The sequence below is a fragment of the Tenrec ecaudatus genome, chromosome 16 (genome assembly GCF_050624435.1).
Source record: "Tenrec ecaudatus isolate mTenEca1 chromosome 16, mTenEca1.hap1, whole genome shotgun sequence".
In the NCBI taxonomy this organism is placed as follows: Eukaryota; Metazoa; Chordata; class Mammalia; order Afrosoricida; family Tenrecidae; genus Tenrec; species Tenrec ecaudatus.
In genome coordinates this window covers 57,663,028-57,680,208 of record NC_134545.1, presented here as the reverse complement: position 1 = coordinate 57,680,208, position 17,181 = coordinate 57,663,028, and the positions used below count along the sequence as shown (strand labels likewise).

Genomic DNA, 17,181 nt, shown 5'->3' with positions numbered 1-17,181 from the left:
CGTTGTTTTTCCTCCAGATAGTTCATCCAGCCTGTCCTATTCAGACAGACCTGTGGAGACACTAACATGCACGAAAACAAGACAGAAGAAAACAAAGCAACAGTATACAACCAGACAACAAAACAACAAAAACAAACCACTGACAAAGAACAAAACAGTTCACAAGAGAAAAGCTTGTAGTTAGTTCAGGGATTGTTTGGTGGCCCTTAGGAGCGTTTTCCAGTCCAGTCTGTTGGGGCACCACGCCCTGGCCCCAAAGCCCACTTTCAGCATTCCCTGGGGACCTTGCCCCTCCATTCCCTTGCTGTTTCGCTGCACTCCCCCAGTGATTTGCCTCAGTGTGGTGGGATAAGGTCAGGTGCAATTCCCACACTGTGTCTCCGGTGCTGTCCCCTGTATCGCCCTTAGTCACTGAGGGGCCAGCCATGTTGTTCTCTCTGTAGACTGGCTGCTCTACTCAGAAACATCATCCTCATGGCCTGGTGGGCCAGGCTGTGTTCCACTCTCTCCTCCTGCCCCTTCATCTGCTCCTGTGTGCTCTGATCAGATATGTCCACCTCCCGGAGCTGCAGAGTCAATGTCGTCCTTTGGAACAAATTCTTTTCGGGGGAGGGGCAGGAATCCACTTAATTTATGGTGCTGGGGCCAGCCTCCCAGACCTCTCCACAGGTTCCCTACTCCACGCATTCACACCTTGCGGCACTGGGTTGAAGTCTGGTCCCACTTTCCCTGTGGAGATATAAACAATACCCTCCCCTTGGGTGGATTAGTGCCCCATGCCCCCGCTCCCCTTTTCTTCCTTATATTCATCCTTTTGTTTTCCTTCCCCCACACCCCCTGCACCATTGTCTACCATGTGCATCCCTGGTTTTGGTCTCGTCTCTGCCATACTGCACAGTCTTCACCCCAAAAATGTATGTATACAGTAGCTTTTTCCCCTATGCCACTTTTGATTTTTAAAAAAAATTTTAATTCTTACCTCAGCGGGCTCATGTTATACTTGTCCTTTTGTGCCTGACTTACCTCGCTTAGCATGATTTCCTCCAGTTCTTCCCATGCCGCTATGTGCCTCATATGTTAATCACTGCTTTTTAGTGATGCGTAGTACTCCATTGTATGTATATACCACAGTTTTTTAATCCAATCGTCAGTTGATGGAAATTTGGGTTGCTTCCAACTCCTTGGAATTGTGAACTGTGCCACAATGAACATTGGAGCACAGATGTCTGGTCTTGGTTTGTTTCTTGCCTCTTCTGGGTATATGCCCAGTAGGGGGATTGCTGGGTCATATGGCAACTCTATTTCCATCTGTTTTAGGTATCGCCAGATTGATTTCCATAGTGGCTGTACGTACTTACAGTCCCACCAGCAGTGGATGAGAGTTCCTGTCTCCCCACAGCCCCTCCAACACTTGTTGCTTTCTGATTTTTTAAATTGGGCTACCTTTGAGGGTGTCAGGTGGTACCTCATTGTTGTTTTAATTTGCATTTCTCTTATGGCTAAAGATCGGGAACATTTTCTCATATGTTTGTTGGCCATTCGGATTTCTGTCCCTGTAAAATTCCTGTTCAAGTCCTTTGCCCACCTTTCAAGTGGGCTATTCGTTTTTTCTTTTTGGAATCTAGCAGAGTATTGTAAATTTTAGTAATAAGGCCTTTGTCTGATATGTCATTGCTAAAGATGTTTTCCCAGTCTGTGGACTCTCTTATTACTCTCTTGGTGAATTCTTTAGATGTACACAAATGTTTTATCTTCAGTATATCCCATTTGTCGATTTGTGCCTCCTCTGTGTTTGTGTCCTTCCCTATTTCTGATAGCCTGTGTATTCCCTGCGCAAAAGTTCTCAAGTTGGTCCCATTCCCTCATTGATGGCCCTAATAGTTTGGGGTTTAACTTCAAGGTCTGTGATCCACCTTGAGTTTATTCTTGTGCATGGAGTGAGATAAGGGTCTTGCTTCATTTTTCTGCATGTTGATATCCATTTTTTCCAGCACCACTTGTTAAAGAGGGCATCGACTTCCCATTTGATATTTTTGGGGCCCTTGTCAAAGATCAGCTGTGTGTATGCTGATGCTTTTATTTCTGGGTTTTCAGTTCTTTTCCATTGGTCTGAGTATCTGTCATTGTACCAATACCATGCAGTTTTGAGAACTGTGGCTGCATAGTACGTGCCAAAGTCAGGTAAAGCAAGTCCTCCCACGGTGTCCTTCTTCTTGAGGAGTTCTCTGCTAATTCTGGGCTTCTTCCCTCTCCATATGAAGTTGGTAATCAGTTTTTCCATTTCTTTGAAGAAAGATGATTGTAATTGTATCGGGATAGCATTAAACTTATATAGTGCTTTTGGCAGAACTGACATCTTAACTATATTAAGTCTCCCAATCCAAGAGCATAGAATATTCTTCCATTTGTTGAGGTCGCTCTTGGTTTCTTGTATTAGTGTTCTATAGTTTTCCCTATATAGATCTTTTGTTTTTTGTTTGGCTATTGCGAAGGGTACCACCTTTTTGATCTCTTCTTCTGTGGTCTTATCTGATGTGTATAACAGTCCGATGGACTTCTGTTTGTTGATCTTGTATCTTGCCACTCTGCCAAACTCCTCTATTGCTTCCAGTACTCCCCTTGTGGAACTTTTAGGAGTTTCCATATATAAAATCATATCATCTGCAAGTAATGATACTTTCACCTCTTCCTTCCCCAGACGAATACCTTTGATGTCTCTTCTTTGCCTTATGCTGTTAGCTAAAACCTCCAGCACGACATTAAATAGGAGTGGAGACAAGGGGCATCCTTGTCTGGTCCCCTCTTTCAGTGGGATTGTGTTAGTCTTTTCTCCATTGATTACCACTTTGGCTGTTGGTTTTTCATATGTAGCTTGTATTGTCTTGAGGAACTTTCCTTCCATTCCTATCTTCGCTAGTGTCTTAAACAGGAATTGGTGTTGGATGTTGTCGAATGCTTTTTCTGCGTCTATTGATATTATCATGTGATTCTTATACTTTCTCATGTCAATGTGACGAATAATACTAATGGTCTTTCGTATGTTGAACCATCCCTGCATCCCAGGTATGAATCCCACTTGGTCATGGTGAATTATTTGTTTTATATACTTTTGTATTCTGTTGGCTAGTATTTTGTTAAGGATTTTTGCATCGATGTTCATTAGGGATATCGGTCTGTAGTTCTCGATTCTTGTGGGATCCTTGCCCGGTTTGGGTATCAGAGTTATATTAGCTTCATAGAAGGAGTTTTCCATCTTTTTCTATGTTCTGGAAAAGTTTGTGTAGGATTGGTATTAGTTCTTCCCTGAATGCTTGGTAGAATTCTCCAGTGTAGCCATCTGGTCCAGGGGATTTTTTTGTTGGTAATCCCTTGATAACCTTTTCTATTTCTCCTATTGCTATGGGTCTGTTGAGATTCTTGATGTCCACCGAGGATAGTCTAGGGAGGGATTGTTTTTCCAGGAATTTGTCCATGTCTTCCAAACTGTTGAATTCATTGGAATACAATCCTTCATAGTATTGTGTAACTATCCTTTTGATTTCATTAGGGTCTGTTGTAATGACCCCTCTTTCATCCCTTATTCTTGCTATTGAGGTTTGTTTCCTCCTTTCTTTGGTTAGGTTTGCCAATGGTCTATCGATCCTGTTTATCCTTTCAAAGAACCAACTTTTAGCGATATTAATTTTTCCATAGTTTTTTTATTTTCCCTCTCCTGAATCTCAGCCCTGATTTTTATAATTTCTTTTCTTTCGCTATTAGTAGGGTTGTCCTGCTGACTCTGCTCTAGGTTTTGTAAATTTTCTGTCAGTGTATCCGTCATGAGTCTCTCTTCCTTTCTTAGGTGTGCTTGTATTGCTATGAACTTTCCTCTGATGACTGCCTTTGCTGTGTCCCATAAGTTTTGGTACGTCGTGTGCTCATTTTTGTTGGTTTCTAGAAATTTCCTGATTTCATCTCTGATCTGCACCAGTATTGGATGCTCTCATTTCTGTGTCTTCAGGATCATGTAAACAGCCACCTTATGCTCATCCTTTCCATTTCCGGGTTGTGCACTATTGTAAGCAGACATACTGGGTTTTTGAAAAATATTGGTATTGCTGGTCAGGTTCGAAAGGTGGAGGAAACTAAAGCAATGCTGTGGAGAAAAGTGGGAAGACAGAGCTCTCTCTTCTTCGTTTCCTAGCTTGCACCAGTGTTTCTTGAATGCTTCCAGAGCTGACAACAATTGCTACTTTTAAAATGGAAAATTAAGCCTACTGCCTCAAGTTGATTCAGACCTGAAACGACGCTGTAAGACAGAGTGGAGCTTCTATAAGGGTTGGTGAGTCTGTGACTCTTTACAGGAACAGACAAAAAGCTTCATCTTTCTCCCCCAGAGGGGCTGCTCAGTAATTGCTAGGGACAATTTTACTCACCTTTTACGTTACTAATGTAATAGATGTGTTCTTGGGAGCTACATAGTGGACCTACCCTCTGAGACATACCTCTTTAACAATGACAGAATTCGACTAGTTAAAGAAAGTAAGATAATACTATTTTAGTGTTCTTTTTCTCATTAGTAATGGGGCAACTGAAAGCATATAATTAAGATATCTTAGCAGATTAATACAATGCACTTTATAACCTAATCTCAAATAGAATTCTTTGTTAAAATTGCATCAATAGGCCAAGTCTCATGGGGATTTAACATGCATTTGTCCATCTTCTCCCATTTCAAATCAAAAACCAATTTTTCACCCTACACTGTAGATTGATGGGTTTTTTGTGCAACTGCTTTGCTGATGGGTGTGATTTATCAGTTCACGGAATGCATGTCCCAAAACTTGATAGGGACTGAGTTTTCAGGAATTAACTTCCAGGTCAATTTTCCGCCCCCGAGAGTTATGGTATTAGTGTTTTCGAGTGTTTTCTTCAAGCTTCAGTTTCCAAATGTTTTTGGAGCAGGATAATTCAGTTGTTGCATTTAATTGTTGGATCTCAGAAATGAATTTCCATTTTGAAATCAGTTCATTTGAATTCCAGTCTGTAAGCAAGCATGTTCTTTTCCAAGGAGGTCACCTTTTGCCCATTCAAAGGACGCTGGGGCATAAATTCTCACACGCTTTGTTACTATACGACTCTTCTCAGGCTAATTGCCTTCAAAATAAGTGAGACTGTTCTCTGAATTTTTCCCATAAAATTTGTTAATTAGCATTATCATCTTGGGATATGACTTATTTTAATTTCTACCAAAATTTATATTGGTAACAATACTGGCCTTTTTCTTTTTGGATTATTAAAGTTTAAACTCTGAGTTTCATGGTAGAGACTTTTCTCAAATATCTGCGGATCTTTCACATTGCTGTGTATTTGAAGGTGACTTGTCATTTGATAAATCTAGTACTAGCAATATGACTGGGCAGAGTTCTCGGGTTTTTGATTTTGAGGGACTTCCAGTTGTTACTATCCATAATTCTTTCCCATTTGGCTATTACTGTTGCTGGAGAGGACGCTCTAATTCATTGCATATGGACTTTGTGTTTGGCTGGCAGGTTCAAGGACATGAACTGGGAGCAGGTAGCTGGAACTGGTGGGGGTGGTCCCAAATTTAGGAAATGGGTAATCTTTTTTGCCAAGACAGCTTTTCACTTTCATCTTTAACTGTGGTCAGGATCTCTAGAGCCTCTCGAATTTAACATTTCCATAGACATTTGTCTTCTGCCAGGGCAAAGGCTCCCAAACTTATTTCCCTATTTCCCCCTTTTCAGAAAAGCAAAAGCAAAAACAAAATTACTCAGCACTCCCTTTGAAATGCATAACGTCTGTACTGTAGACCATAATTCAGGCTAGAGAGTAGGTATCTGCTTCTGCAAATTCCCCTCTCCCCACGGCTCTAGCATCACCCATGTTGGGGAACACTGCCTGAGCACAATGGTATCTCAATGATCCTTTTCTAAAACATAATGAAGGGATTTCTCATTTCAATATTTTATTTATTTAAAAATTCCTCTTTGAAACTTCAAATCCTAGTCTTGATATATTTGGTAAGGTAGAATCAATATGTATATTTCTTTATAAAATTCTTTGTAATTTGAAATAATCTCTCACTTGATCCATTATTTCTATTACTTTAGAGAGTTCTTGTTATTAACTGATTATAACATTTCTATAAAATTAAGAGTTTAAATTACTAAGCTCCCATCCAAGTTGTAAGTTCTGTGAATTTTGATAAGAAGGAAGCTAACAAATGGGTGCTGGAGTTTGATTGTTCGGGTGTATACTCAACATCATTGTTCCATCATAGTCAGGGCTCTCTGGTTGCAAGCAACAAATACTAAATCAGTGGTTATCAACATTCCTAATGATGCCACCCTTTAATACAGTTCCTCATGTGGTGGTGACCCCCAACCCTAAAATTATTTTCATTGCTATTTCATAACTGTAATTTTGCTATTGTTATGAATCAGGTGAGCCCTATGAAAGGGTCATTCAATGCCCACAAGGTTCACGACCCACAGGTTGAGAACCACTGTTTACCTAAATGGTCCTCTTTACATAGAGAAGAAAATTTCAGAAAGGATAATGGATGATAGAATCTCTGTTACGGCAGGAAACTAGCCTTGGAAAATGGGCAGGAACCAAAGTAGGCTAAGCATTTTTGAAGTCTGCCATTATCATGCCTGTGTGTTCTCTCATATTCACTCTCTTTTTCCTTTAAGATCCATACTTAATTTCAAGGGCCACACATCACTCACAGAGGATGCTTCCAATTATAGATTTCATTAAGGAAGTTAATAGGTTACAATGTAAGTGAAAAATGCTCAGGATACAGATGTTCAGTCAGGATCTGCTACAAAGTTCTTTCATGGCTGTAATCAATGTCCAAAAGAGCCCTGGTGGTGTATTAGTTATATATTGGGCTGGTAACTGCAAGGTCAGCTGTTCAAAAACACCAGCTGCTCTGCTGGAGACACATGAAGCCTTCTACTCCAGTAAAGCTTTGAAAACCCACAAGAAGAATTCCGCCATATCCTATAGGGTCACCAAGAGTCATAATCAAATCAATTGCAGGGAGGGGTTGTTTGTTTGTTTGTTTGTTTTTTGAGGGGGAGATAAATACTGAAAGGGCATGTCACTCTTCTCTAAGTCTAAACCTAAAGGTGTTCTGGTCCATTTCCATTGGTCAGCAAATTCAGTTCCCCAAGTTAGGTGCCCAACAGGTACCCTACTCCACAAACCAGCCTCTTGCACCAAAATGCTCAGCTCTGTGTCCTGGAAGTCCATCATTCCGTCTAACGCTATGGCTCCTGGTTTTGCTGATGCTCACCTGCCAGTCCACAGATATCAAAGTTGTTTTCTGGTACAAGGGGTTTTACTGCACATGGACCTGCTGCCCTCCTGGTTCTTACTGGTAGTGAAATATCCTCCTGCTTCTCAGAGGGCTCATGTTAATAACTAGCAGGGTGCCATTCACAATGAATCCTGGCAACAGTTACTTAGGCGGATTCTGTCAGTGTCTTCCTACTCAGACACAAGCAGGAAAAGGCCATTTGGTGGGATTTTGACTAGAAGAGTCACATTAAGTAGTTCAATACCCTTGTAAATAAGAGAAACCTGACGAGGAAGCTGCCAGGCCACTGGAACTGCTGCCACGTGGCGTTTGCTGCCAGCACACTTCTGATATTGTTGCCACTGACTCAGTGGAATAATTTCCCACCTTCGTTGGGTCGCTAACTACAAGGTCCAGCAGTTCAAAACCATTAGCCACTCTGCAGAAGAAAGATGATGCTTTCTACTCCTATAAAGATTTACAGTCCTGGAAACTCACAGAGGCTATTTTACTTTGTCATGTCGGCTCAGTGGCAGTGGATTTGGTTTGCTTTTCCTTCATCTTTGTGATTGGTTGTGTTGGGTCATATGCCTGTATTCTAAGACCCAAGGAGTGGGAATAGGGGAGTTATGTCCTCATTGAATATCCATAATGGGTTCATCCTTTCAAATTTTACTGAATTTAAGGTGTCGCTTAGCAAGAAAACAAAACAAAGCAGTTGCCTGTGTATTTGAGCAATGACTTCTGGAGGATCTTGGACAAGGCAGGAGCATGGACTTCAGATAACTAATTTCTGGAAAATGGTGATCATAGTAGTTCCTTCATATATGGGTAGAGACGAAATCATAAAATATATGCAAGACACTTGGAAAAGTGCCTGGGACAAGGTAAGAGCTCCGTAAAGTAAGGCGCTGTACTTCCTTATTCAAACACCGCAATGTGATATTTGTTCCGGCTCCCCGCAGCGCATGGCGCGTGAGGCGGAAGTACCTGAATCCCACTAAGTGCCCTGTGATCTGGCTCGGCAAGTGAAGTTCTCTAGTTCTCATGCGCAAACAGTGAGAGTAATCGCTGTCGTTTATTGTGTCCTTAGTACCTCTGCCAGGCACTGTGCTGCGTGTTTTATCTCTATTCACTTGTATCATTTGATTCATACACTTAGTGAAGTTTGTGATTTCTCATTATATAGAAGAAGTATGCACCAAAGTTTCAAAAAAATATGCATTGTGCTCAGAATCACACAAATAACCTGTTGTGGAACCTGAATAAGAACTTGGTCCGCCCTGCCCACCATTCTTAATCCCACACTCTCAACGACTCTCTGCACCCTTCATTCTCCTCCAAATACAGGAGGGTTCTAATTACCCGCCACGTTTCCTTTCCCTTCTTCCGTGTCCTGAATGTTATCTCAGCTCCATTGGTCTGGAAAATGAGAATCCTGAGGTCTCCCCTAACATCAGATTTGAGACACTAAACCCCTGAGAGGAAGATCCTTGTCCTTTTTATTAAATGCTAGGCTTTTAAAAATATAATTCTGCCTCAGCTTCTTTCATAAAAAAGAGTTAATGAAAATTTATTGAGTCTTTTTGTTCACTTGAGGCTAGAGAAAAAGAAAATATAATTCTAAAAAATCTTCTGTCATATACTTAAAAATAGCTGTTCAAATAAATTCTTTTCATGTATTTCAAGTTAAAATATTTCATACTACTAGAATAAATTTTGTACCAGAAAGTATTCTCTGGTGACACAGTGGTTATGTGTTGGGCTGGTATCCTCAAGGTCAGCAGTTCAAAACTACCAGCCCCTCCTCAGGAGAAAGACAGTACTGAACTGTACTATAAACAGTTACAGTCTCTGAAACCCACAGTGCAGGTCTACTCTAACCTGTAGAGTAACTATGGGTCAGAAAGCAATGGCAATGCATTTGGTTTTTTACACATTTATTTTAAAAAGTTGATTTTTAATATTATTTTTTGAATATTTGGTAGAATGAATGAGTCACAATCCATTATAGGGGAAAAAGATAAAAATCACATGGAGTCCTTCATTTATGGAATAAAAAAATATGAGTGACGCATATTGAGACCACTTTAAAAATAGGAAATTAAGCTCTTTCTTGGAAGCAATTCGAATTTTGAGTATTTTGTTCTAAATGTCATATATATAAGAGATCTTTTTAAGAGGTTTGTGGAAAATTGTTATTGTTTTTTAATTCAATTTTTTGAATTTTTGAAGTCCTGTCTTACATAAAATTGAATGGGAGTAAAGTTGCTCTTTGTACTTTAAATAGAACTTTACAAATTTTAATCCACATATAAATGATATGGGACTCTTTCTTCAGAATAAAAATCTTGATTAAAGAAATCTGAGGTTCTTAGATGGCACAAATAGTTTTTACTCACCTACTCACCTAAAGATTGGCTGTTCAAACCCACCCTGAGGTGCCTTGGAAGAAAGACCTGCCTAATTGCTTCTGTAAAGAGTACAGCAAGAAAACCCTACAAAGCTGTTCTACTCGTTAGTCATCATAAGTTTTTTTTTTAGTCACACCTGAGAGCCTACATTTCTAACAATATTTCAGGGATGCTTATGTTACTGGTCTATGGGCCACATTTTCAGTAGCAAGATGAATTTTCCTAGTTTTCTGGTCTGAGAACAAAAATATTACCAACAATGGACTTGTTTATCTATCTATCTATCTATCTATCTATCTATCTATCTATCTATCTATCTATCTATCTATCATCTATCATCTTTTGCCGTTAGGTCTATCAAGTCAGTTCTGACTCAGTAACCCCTTGTGTGCACAGAAGGACACACTACCCAGTCCTGCACCATCCTCACGCCTGTTCTTATATGTGAGCCCATCTTGGCAGCTACATATCAGGCCACCTTGTTGATAGTCTCCCTCTTTTTAACTGTTCCTCTACTTTACCAAGCATGATGTTCTTCTCTGAGGACTGGTCTCTCCTGATAACATGCCTGAAGTATGTGAGACAAAATCTCATCGCTCTTGCTTCTAAGTGCATTCTTGCTGTACTTCTTTCAAGATGGACCTCTTTGGTCTCTTGGCAGCCTATGATACTTTCAAATTTCTTGACCAGTACCATAGTTCAAATACATCGCTCTTTTGTCAGTTTGCCTTATCAAGTTCAACTTTTATGAGGCAATTGAGAATAGCATGGATCAGGCAGACCTTAGTCCTCAAAGTAACCTTGTTTTTCAACAAAGCAAGATGAAATCATTGACAATTTCAATCTTGTCACTGTTTATTCTATTGGTCCAGTTGTGGGGACTTTTTTTTTAAATGGCATCTTCTTTATTTTGCATACTTTAATAGAACAAAATAAACAAAAAAGAAACCTCACAGATACACATTAACCCCAATCCCAAATAAAGGAGGGGACAACAGGGCGTGAGGGTCTTAGATCCTGCTTTACACACAAGAATGGGGGAGGGGGAGCCACTAGTTAACAGCAGTTGCAGAGCCCCGGTGGGCTAGGGTCACTCGAGTCATGGGGACACCATATAGAGGGCACAAGGTCTGAGTAGAATGGCCTAATCTACTTCCTCCATGCGAGATACATCTTCATCGCCCTTAAGAGGGGGAATCTCATCAGGAACAGCAATGCTGGGCTCCTCGGCTGTCACCTCACCTTCATCAGTGCCTAAGCCCAGCTTGATCATGCGGTAGATGCGGTTGGAGTGGGTCTGAGGGTCCTCAAGGGAGAAGCCAGAGGAGAGCAGTGCTGTCTCAAACAGCAGCACCACCAGGTCCTTGACGGCTTTGTCGTTCTTGTCAGCCTCAGCCTTCTGCTGCAGCGTCTCCACAATGGGGTGGTCTGGATTGATCTCCAGGTGCTTTTTGGCCATCATGTAGCCCATTGTGGAGTTGTCCCGAAGAGCCTGGGCTTTCATGATCCGCTCCATGTTGGCCGTCCAGCCATATGTACTAGTCACAATGCAGCAGGGTGAAGACACCAGTCTATTGGAGATTGTCACCTTATCAACCTTCTTATCCAAAATTTCTTTCATGAGTTGCACAGGTTCTCAAACTTGGCCTTGCTTTCCTCCATTTTCTTTTTCTCTTCTTCATCCTCCGGGAGCTCCAGCCCCTCTTTGGTCACGGAGACCAGACTCTTCCCATCAAACTCCTTGAGCTGTTGCACGCAGTACTCATCGATGGGCTCCGTCATGTAGACCACCTCAAAGCCTCGCTTCCGCACATGCTCCACGAAAGCAGAATTGGCCACCTGCTCTTTGCTCTCACCAGTGATGTAATAGATGGACTTCTGGGTCTCCTTCATTCGGGAAACATATTCTGAGAGGGAAGTCATCTCATCTCCAGACTGAGAGGTGTGGTAGCACAGCAGCTCAGAAAGGCGCCGCCGGTTGGTGGAGGCCTCATGGATGCCAAGCTTCAGGTTTTTGGAGAATGCCTCATAAAACTTCTTATAGTTCTCCTTGTCTTCTGCCAACTCAGAGAAGAGCTCCAGGCACTTCTTGACAATGTTTTTGCGGATGACCTTCAAGATCTTGCTCTGCTGGAGCATCTCTCAGGAGATGTTGAGGAGCAGGTCCTCCGAGTCCACCACATCACGGATGAAGTTGAGATACTCTGGGATTAGCTCGTCACAGCTGTCCATGATGAACACACGGTGGACATACAACTTAATGTTGTTCTTTTTCTTCTTATTCTCAAAGAGGTCAAAGGGAGCATGCCGAGGGATAAACAATAGTGCCCTGAATTCCAACTGCCTTTCTACAGAAAAGTGCTTGACTGCCAGATGGTCTTCCCAGTCATTAGTCAGGCTCTTGTAGAATTCTCCATACTCCTCCTGGGTGACATCGTCAGGATTTCTGGTCCAGATGGGCTTGGTCTTATTTAGTTCTTCCCGGTCAATGTACTTCTCCTTAGTCTTCTTGGTTTTCTTCTTCTTGTCCTTCCCACTGGCGTCCTCCTCATCTGAGCCCACATCTTCAATCTTGGGCTTCTCTTCATCCTCCTTCTCTTCTTCTTTCTCACCTTTCTCTTCCTCGGCTTCATCATCACTGATTTCTTTCTCTCATTCCTTCTCCAGATAAAGGGTGATGGGGTAGCCAATGAACTGAGAGTGCTTCTTCACGACTTCTTTGACTCGCCTCTCCTCTAGGTACTCTGTTTGGTCTTCTTTGAGGTGCAGAATCACTTTCGTTCCCCGACCAATGGGCTCACCGTGGTCAGCACGGACAGTGAAGGAGCCCTTGGCAGAAGACTCCCGGGCATACTGCTCATCATCATTGTGTTTGGTGATCACAGACACTTTCTCTGCCACCAAGTAGGCAGAATAAAAGCCAACACCAAACTGCCCAATCATGGAGATGTCCGCACCAGCCTGCAGAGCCTCCATGAAGGCTTTGGTACCAGACTTGGCTATGGTTCCCAGATTATTGATGAGATCAGCCTTGGTCATGCCAATGCCTGTGTCCACTAGAGTCAAAGTGTGCTCCTGGGGGTTGGGGATGATGTCAATTTTCAGCTCTTTTCCACTGTCCAACTTGGAAGGGTCTGTCAAGCTCTCATAGCGAATCTTATCCAAGGCATCAGAAGCATTAGAAATCAACTCCCGAAGGAAAATTTCCTTGTTCGAGTAGAAGGTATTGATGATGAGGGACATGAGTTGGGCGATCTCCGCCTGGAAGGCGAAGGTCTCCACCTCCTCCTCCCCATGGTGCACTTCCTCAGGCATCTTGAAGAGCGGCGGGGACCAGAGCGCGGCGGGTCGGGGGCTGTGCTGGGCGCGCAGACGCTCGCAGGCTATGCCGAGGTGACTCAAGAGACGGGGACTTTTTTTTTTAAGGTTGAATTTTGGATTACATGTTGGGCTGCTATCCACAAGATAAGCAGCTTGAATCCACCAGCTGTTCTTTGGGAGAAACGATGTGATTTTCTTTTGCAGTAAAGAATTATAATCTCAGAATCTCACAGAGAAGTTCTACCCTGCCCTATAGGGTCACTATGAGTCAGAATTTATTAGATGGCAGTGAGGAGGGGTTTTGTTTTTTTTTTTGGTGGGGTGGTGGTGGTGGAACTGGTTATTTATAGTCATAATAATATCTTGGATGCCAGTGTTGGAAACAGCTTTTAAGTTAACCAGATACTCTGTGATATAAGGTTTAGTGTCAACGTGACTAGGCCAGGATTCTCAATGGTTTGGCATTTCAGGCCTAGTAATCCCCCTATGCTATAACCTACATAATGTGATAAACCCCATGATAGGACCTGCTGTGAACAGCCAAGAAGTTATAAGATTAGGATGGAGTGCAATCCTCTTACTCAGGTCACACCCTGATGCAATTAAAAGGAATTTTCCTCCAGTGTGTGATCTATTTTCTATATAAGTAGATACAGTAGAAGAGTTTTCTTGCTTTTTGCTGAGTCTGGATCTTGCACCTGGCTCATTGAACTCTGATTCTTTACACTTGAGCTAATGATCTGCCATATTATCTATTGTTGGTAATATTTTGGCCTGCCATCTGAACTGCCAATTTTGGATTCATTTTCCTATCAAGTCACAAAACTAACCTGCTGACTTGGTATTCATCTGCCCCTGCAAACTGTGCTGGTGTTGCTGATTCTGGGTTCATCAGCCCCTGAAGCCATAAGAGTCAGGAGAAACCTCCAGCTTAACATCTGATTTCCAAGCTTGAAAGTGGTCTGGGGCTTACTCGTACAACCGTTTGAGTCATTTTCTTGATATAAATTTCTCTCTGTATAGATATACATATAGAGAAATATAACTATCATTGATTTTGCTTCTCTCAAGAACCCAGCTTAATACAATGTCCAAGGATGAGCAAAGGGAAAAAATTGATGTTTAGAGTTCATCCAGAAGTACTATTTCTGGGACTGGACAAGCAATGCTTCATTTCATTCTTAAAGAAATATTATATAACCATTCCCAAGATTCCCATTTTCAGCTGAGGAAATGAAGGCTCAGAGAAAATACCATGTCACACAGCTAGTAAGTGGGAGAGTCAAGGTTTGACCTCAAGTCAATTAGACTCAACCAAATTAAAAGCAACAACAACAAACTCACTGTTACTGAGTTGATTCTGACCCATTGCACCCCTATAGAACAGAGTAGAGCTAACTGTCTTACAGGTTTCAAAGACTAACTCTTTATGGGAGTAGAAAGACTCACTTTTCTCCTGTGGCGTTCTGTGGTTTTGAACTGCTGGCCTGCCTTTAGGGTGGCAGCCCAGTGGGGAGCACCAGGGCTCCCCTTTCGACATGGAGTTCATGCTTTTCCCAGCACATCGTATATCATCCCATCTGGAGGGTTTACACCTATGTCTTTCTCTTTTGACATCACTGGCTAATCTTTGTGTTTGAAGTTTTCTTTAAAAAAAGAAAAGCAAATCCAATTTAGAAAGTAACTCAAACTTTTTCATTAAAGCCCTTTTTTTATACAAACCCCTGCCCACCCCGGCTCCCAGTTTCATTCTGTATGTCAAAATTGTTCTTTCCACTGCAAAGGCCTTGATGCTGTGTGCTGAGCAGACTGACAAAACCTTATGATTTAAAAACTGATTTAAAAACCATCCCTTTCCTCTATCCACAAAGCCCCAACCTTTGATCTTTTCTCAGGAGCAATTTCCAATCAGTCCTTTTTTCGAAGCTTGTAAATGTTTGGTATTCAATCCTACTTAGGCCCTCTCCTTTCCCCCAAAAGAAGAGATTGGGACCTTCAATTCCCCATTGTCATTACTGTTCTATTGGAAGTCTTAGTGTCGGATTTGATTTTCTATAGTGAAGATGAAATTAAATATAGCACACCTCCTGCTCTATCTGTGTTTATGCACTCTAAACCTAAGTGGGATTCAGGCAATTACTTCTTACTCTTGATCCATGCAGGACTAACCAGATTAATTCAGTGCTTATTTGTTTTGGCATATTTGCATTTGCTTGTTTGTTTTTGCTTTCTGGCCCTCTCTAGCTAGGATCCGTCAGCATGAGTCAATTGCCAGATCATCATTTTATCTCATTATAAACTTGCAGAAGTCCTGGCAGTCTGCTGGGTTGTCTAAATGGTTAACCTTACTAGGCTTCTGACAAAAAGGGGGGAGGCATGAGTTCACCTGGTCCCGCCAAGACCTGCTGATATATTGTCAAGAAATCCGCCATTGAAATCCTAATAGAATTCAGTTTCCTCTGTTGTGCATAACTTGAATTGACTCAAGAACAACTTATAGTTCTTATTTCTTAATATTGAAGAGAAGAATGAACACATTAATCATGTGGGCCTTTTAGAAATTAAGAAAAAAAGGTTTTACTTTTCTGAAGAGTAAACCAAAGTATCAAGTCTACATGATTAATGTGGCCTGGAAATTAGTGCCCATATCCTCCCTCTTCTTATTCCCCCGAGGTCCCTAAACATTTCTTATACTTATACTTGATGATGATTGGCTAAGGCCAGAGCATTACATCTGCTTTATCTTTTAAATTGGTCTCTGATTTCATTCTGGTTGTTCCATGTCCTGAACACTAGTTTCCCCTTTTATATTCTCATTTTTATATTAAAGTATTTGCTGGATTTTGGTTTCATCAATATGGTTTTTATTTTATATTTTCAACAGACTTAAACTTGTGGTAATATCCTTTATATTGTGTGCCAATCTGTAATTTCACTAAAAAGTGACCTCAGAGAACAGTTTGTGCTCAAATTTGAGAATACACACACACACACACACACACACACATATATATATGATATTCTTAGGTGGTCTTCTAATATCAACTGTTCCACATAGTCTGGACTTCTTAAGCATTCCAGGCTGTTCTGTTAGCTTTCTCCTATTTTATCAGGTTCCACATAACGTGGCTCTGATCAGAACGATTATTAATGAGAGCTGGGTACCATCTACATCACCCAGCAGATGAGACCCCAACTCGTGCAGGCTATTAGTTCTGAAGACTAACTTCGACGGGTGACTGTGGTTCCATTCTTTGTATTTTGCAACTAACAGATACAACCCAGTCCATTCACTTTTAAGAGTATCATGCTTTTGCTTTACCAACCCAGCTAGTTGGGCACCGAACACATCCATTTTCATCTGAAGACAGATTATTTATTTTTTAACTCAAATATATGACCTGTGGAAAAATAATTCCTGTCCAGGAGTGATTAATAAAAATGTTTGTATTTCTGCAGCTGCTTGAATTTCACTAGCTAACATCTTAGTCAGGGGCCCAAATCTAGCCATATCTACTGCCTAAAACTAAATGATAAAATCTTGAATTAAGAAGAATCTATGAAGTAAAAGATGATCTTAAAATTTACCTATTTTTTTAATTGGCCCAGGCTTCTATTCAGCTCTAGGGTTTTAAAAGCTGTGGTACAAAGCACCTTGGAGATATGTCAAACGGCTAATATGGTTCTCAAGACAGTTTGTACATCATAATCACCTATAGAGTGAGTATATCTCAGATGTATTAAAAAAACAAGGAAGGTGGTCTGGACAGTTGTCCTGTAAGGAAGGTCCAGTGTTGTTTCTCATGCAAGAATAACCCCCTTAACTCCCCGCCATAGTGACCTAGGGACCCTATGAAGACTGAAGATTGAGGAAAAAGTCATTGCAAATTGGTCCTTATATTCTGGTTATCTTTGTAATGAATACAAGTCCTCAGTAATCTATAAGCAAGGATACTTTTAATTTAGTTTAATTTTTACTCTAACCACTATTTGGAAGATTGTGTTATTGTGTACATAATTCTGATACTAACTCCTAGTTGGAAGATGCTGTCCATTAGTATGTTATCATTATTCTAAAATCTATTCTACTACCTACTTGGAGGATTGTTGTGTCTTCTATCATGTATCATATGTCCT

At 41.2% G+C, this 17,181-nt stretch overlaps 1 pseudogene; it reads right to left on the bottom strand.

Moving 5' to 3' along the window:
* Positions 1-10,852: 10,852 nt before the first annotated feature.
* LOC142429152 (heat shock protein HSP 90-beta pseudogene) lies at positions 10,853-13,115 on the bottom strand (annotated as a pseudogene).
* Positions 13,116-17,181: the final 4,066 nt, after the last annotated feature.